Source organism: Chiloscyllium punctatum, chromosome 3, assembly GCF_047496795.1.
Source record: "Chiloscyllium punctatum isolate Juve2018m chromosome 3, sChiPun1.3, whole genome shotgun sequence".
NCBI lineage: Eukaryota > Metazoa > Chordata > Chondrichthyes > Orectolobiformes > Hemiscylliidae > Chiloscyllium > Chiloscyllium punctatum.
In genome coordinates, this window is record NC_092741.1 from 40,481,238 (window position 1) to 40,486,237 (window position 5,000).

At 51.8% G+C, this 5,000-nt stretch overlaps 3 non-coding genes across 3 annotated transcripts; all 3 read right to left on the reverse strand.

Moving 5' to 3' along the window:
• Positions 1–75: 75 nt before the first annotated feature.
• LOC140475273 (5S ribosomal RNA) lies at positions 76–194 on the reverse strand. The gene has a single exon (XR_011959840.1). It is a non-coding gene; the product is annotated as a 5S ribosomal RNA (ribosomal RNA).
• A 1,531-nt stretch (positions 195–1,725) lies between these two features.
• On the reverse strand, positions 1,726–1,844 carry LOC140470115 (5S ribosomal RNA). Its single transcript, XR_011956380.1, has one exon. It is a non-coding gene; the product is annotated as a 5S ribosomal RNA (ribosomal RNA).
• Positions 1,845–3,358: 1,514 nt separating this feature from the next.
• Positions 3,359–3,477, reverse strand: LOC140469225 (5S ribosomal RNA). The gene has a single exon (XR_011956025.1). It is a non-coding gene; the product is annotated as a 5S ribosomal RNA (ribosomal RNA).
• Positions 3,478–5,000: the final 1,523 nt, after the last annotated feature.

The window sequence follows — 5,000 nt, forward strand, 5'->3', positions numbered from 1 at the left end:
ACCTGTCGCTGCATTGCGTGCGTGGCCCAACACGAGTGCAGAGGGGTGACTTGAGCAGCCCCTGCTGGCGGAAAAAGCCTACTGCACCTGGTATTCCCAGGCGGTCTCCCATCCAAGTACTAACCAGGCCTGAGTCTGCTTAGCTTCCGAGATCAGACGAGATCGGGCGTTTTCAGACTAGTATGGCCGTAGGCGCTGGCCCCTGCCTTTTCTCCCCACTTCAAGGCGTGCTGGCCAGCCACATTTTCTTTGCTGCTCTTTCTCTTGATCCCCTTTGTTTTTTTTTTCTCTCTTTTCTCTTTGCTCTTCCTCCTCCGTGCGTGCTTCCCTCCCTCCCTCCCTCCAGCTAGCCCTTGCCCACCAGGCTCCTGTCGTCTCCCACATCCCCACACAGGCCAACTGCAAGACCTCCCCCTGCTTCATAGGGCTGCAGCCTGCATTCTCTCATCCTTCCACACTCCTCCACGCCTCCATTTCGGAATGGCAGGCAGTGACCAGTGGGGTACCGCAGGGATCAGTACTGGGACCGCAGCTTTTTACAATATATGTTCATGATATAGAAGATGCTATTAGCAATAACATTAGCAAATTTACTGATGATACTGAGCTGGGTGGCAGGGTGAAATGTGATGAGGATGTTAGGAGATTACCGGGTGACCTGGACAAGTTAGGTGAGTGGTCAGATGCATGGCAGATGCACTTTAATGTGGATAAATGGATGCTTATCCACTTTGGTGGCAAGAACAGGAAGGCAGATTACTACCTAAATGGAATCAATTTCGGTCAAGGGACAGTACCGAGAGATCTGGGGGTTCTTGTACACCACTCAATGAAGGTAAGCATGCAGGTACAGCAGGTAGTGAAGAAGGCTAATAGCATGCTGGCCTTCATAACAAGAGGGATCGAGTACAGAAGCAAAGAGGTTCTTCTGCAGGTGTACAGGGCCCTGGTGAGACCACACCTGGAGTACTGTGTGCAGTTCTGGTCTCCAAATTTGAGGAGAGACATTCTGGCTATTGAGGGAGTGCAGCGTAGGTTGACGAGGTCAATTCCTGGAATGGCGGGATTACCTTACACTGAAAGACTGGAGCGACTGGGCTTGTGTACCCTTGAGTTTAGAAGACTGAGAGGGGATCTGGTTGAGACGTATAAGATTATCAAAGGATTGGACACTCTGGCGGCAGGAAACGTGAGTGCCGAAACAGAGGACACAGCTTAAAAATACGGGGTAGACCGTTTAGGACAGAGATGAGGAGAAACGTCTTCACCCAGAGAGTGGTGGCTGTGTGGAATGCTCTGCCCCAGAGGGCAGTGGAGGCCCAGTCTCTGGATTCATTGAAGAAAGAGTTGGACAGAGCTCTCAAGGATAGTGGAATCAAGGCTTATGGAGATAAGGCAGGAACAGGATACTGATTAAGGATGATCAGCCATGATCATATTGAATGGTGGTGCAGGCTCCAAGGGCAGAATGGCCAACTCCTGCACCTATTGTCTATTGTCCTCCTTTCCTGACTGCCAGCCGCAGACAGCGTGCAGCCCCAATCCCTTTCTTTCCGTCTTTCTTGCTGATTTTGGCAGCGCTCCGCTCTCCTCCCCTCCCTGTCTCCTGCCTGCAGGAGACTGATGCCAGGCACAGCGGCAGCAAAAATAACCTGTCGCTGCATTGCGTGCGTGGCCCAACACGAGTGCAGAGGGGTGACTTGAGCAGCCCCTGCTGGCGGAAAAAGCCTACTGCACCTGGTATTCCCAGGCGGTCTCCCATCCAAGTACTAACCAGGCCAGAGTCTGCTTAGCTTCCGAGATCAGACGAGATCGAGCATTTTCAGACTAGTATGGCCGTAGGCGCTGGCCCCTGCCTTTTCTCCCCACTTCAAGGCGTGCTGGCCAGCCACATTTTCTTTGCTGCTCTTTCTCTTGATCCCCTTTGATTTTTTTTTCACTCTTTTCTCTTTGCTCTTCCTCCTCCGTGCGTGCTTCCCTCACTCCCTCCCTCCAGCTAGCCCTTGCCCACCAGGCTCCTGTCGTCTCCCACATCCCCACACAGGCCAACTGCAAGACCTCCCCCTGCTTCATAGGGCTGCAGCCTGCATTCTCTCATCCTTCCACACTCCTCCACGCCTCCATTTCGGAATGGCAGGCAGTGACCAGTGGGGTACCGCAGGGATCAGTACTGGGACCGCAGCTTTTTACAATATATGTTCATGATATAGAAGATGCTATTAGCAATAACATTAGCAAATTTGCTGATGATACTGAGCTGGGTGGCAGGGTGAAATGTGATGAGGATGTTAGGAGATTACCGGGTGACCTGGACAAGTTAGGTGAGTGGTCAGATGCATGGCAGATGCACTTTAATGTGGATAAATGGATGCTTATCCACTTTGGTGGCAAGAACAGGAAGGCAGATTACTACCTAAATGGAATCAATTTCGGTCAAGGGACAGTACCGAGAGATCTGGGGGTTCTTGTACACCACTCAATGAAGGTAAGCATGCAGGTACAGCAGGTAGTGAAGAAGGCTAATAGCATGCTGGCCTTCATAACAAGAGGGATCGAGTACAGAAGCAAAGAGGTTCTTCTGCAGGTGTACAGGGCCCTGGTGAGACCACACCTGGAGTACTGTGTGCAGTTCTGGTCTCCAAATTTGAGGAGAGACATTCTGGCTATTGAGGGAGTGCAGCGTAGGTTGACGAGGTCAATTCCTGGAATGGCGGGATTACCTTACACTGAAAGACTGGAGCGACTGGGCTTGTGTACCCTTGAGTTTAGAAGACTGAGAGGGGATCTGGTTGAGACGTATAAGATTATCAAAGGATTGGACACTCTGGCGGCAGGAAACGTGAGTGCCGAAACAGAGGACACAGCTTAAAAATACGGGGTAGACCGTTTAGGACAGAGATGAGGAGAAACGTCTTCACCCAGAGAGTGGTGGCTGTGTGGAATGCTCTGCCCCAGAGGGCAGTGGAGGCCCAGTCTCTGGATTCATTGAAGAAAGAGTTGGACAGAGCTCTCAAGGATAGTGGAATCAAGGCTTATGGAGATAAGGCAGGAACAGGATACTGATTAAGGATGATCAGCCATGATCATATTGAATGGTGGTGCAGGCTCCAAGGGCAGAATGGCCAACTCCTGCACCTATTGTCTATTGTCCTCCTTTCCTGACTGCCAGCCGCAATCCCTTTCTTTCCGTCTTTCTTGCTGATTTTGGCAGCGCTCCGCTCTGCTCCCCTCCCTGTCTCCTGCCTGCAGGAGACTGATGCCAGGCACAGCGGCAGCAAAAATAACCTGTCGCTGCATTGCGTGCGTGGCCCAACACGAGTGCAGAGGGGTGACTTGAGCAGCCCCTGCTGGCGGAAAAAGCCTACTGCACCTGGTATTCCCAGGCGGTCTCCCATCCGAGTACTAACCAGGCCTGAGTCTGCTTAGCTTCCGATATCAGACGAGATCGGGCGTTTTCAGACTAGTATGGCCGTAGGCGCAGGCCCCGGCCTTTTCTCCCCACTTCAAGGCGTGCTGGCCAGCCACATTTTCTTTGCTGCTCTTTCTCTTGATCCCCTTTGTTTTTTTTTTCTCTCTTTTCTCTTTGCTCTTCCTCCTCCGTGCGTGCTTCCCTCCCTCCCTCCCTCCAGCTAGCCCTTGCCCACCAGGCTCCTGTCGTCTCCCACATCCCCACACAGGCCAACTGCAAGACCTCCCCCTGCTTCATAGGGCTGCAGCCTGCATTCTCTCATCCTTCCACACTCCTCCACGCCTCCATTTCGGAATGGCAGGTAGTGACCAGTGGGGTACCGCAGGGATCAGTACTGGGACCGCAGCTTTTTACAATATATGTTCATGATATAGAAGATGCTATTAGCAATAACATTAGCAAATTTGCTGATGATACTGAGCTGGGTGGCAGGGTGAAATGTGATGAGGATGTTAGGAGATTACCGGGTGACCTGGACAAGTTAGGTGAGTGGTCAGATGCATGGCAGATGCACTTTAATGTGGATAAATGGATGCTTATCCACTTTGGTGGCAAGAACAGGAAGGCAGATTACTACCTAAATGGAATCAATTTCGGTCAAGGGACAGTACCGAGAGATCTGGGGGTTCTTGTACACCACTCAATGAAGGTAAGCATGCAGGTACAGCAGGTAGTGAAGAAGGCTAATAGCATGCTGGCCTTCATAACAAGAGGGATCGAGTACAGAAGCAAAGAGGTTCTTCTGCAGGTGTACAGGGCCCTGGTGAGACCACACCTGGAGTACTGTGTGCAGTTCTGGTCTCCAAATTTGAGGAGAGACATTCTGGCTATTGAGGGAGTGCAGCGTAGGTTGACGAGGTCAATTCCTGGAATGGCGGGATTACCTTACACTGAAAGACTGGAGCGACTGGGCTTGTGTACCCTTGAGTTTAGAAGACTGAGAGGGGATCTGGTTGAGACGTATAAGATTATCAAAGGATTGGACACTCTGGCGGCAGGAAACGTGAGTGCCGAAACAGAGGACACAGCTTAAAAATACGGGGTAGACCGTTTAGGACAGAGATGAGGAGAAACGTCTTCACCCAGAGAGTGGTGGCTGTGTGGAATGCTCTGCCCCAGAGGGCAGTGGAGGCCCAGTCTCTGGATTCATTGAAGAAAGAGTTGGACAGAGCTCTCAAGGATAGTGGAATCAAGGCTTATGGAGATAAGGCAGGAACAGGATACTGATTAAGGATGATCAGCCATGATCATATTGAATGGTGGTGCAGGCTCCAAGGGCAGAATGGCCAACTCCTGCACCTATTGTCTATTGTCCTCCTTTCCTGACTGCCAGCCGCAGACAGCGTGCAGCCCCAATCCCTTTCTTTCCGTCTTTCTTGCTGATTTTGGCAGCGCTCCGCTCTGCTCCCCTCCCTGTCTCCTGCCTGCAGGAGACTGATGCCAGGCACAGCGGCAGCAAAAATAACCTGTCGCTGCATTGCGTGCGTGGCCCAACACGAGTGCAGAGGGGTGACTTGAGCAGCCCCTGCTG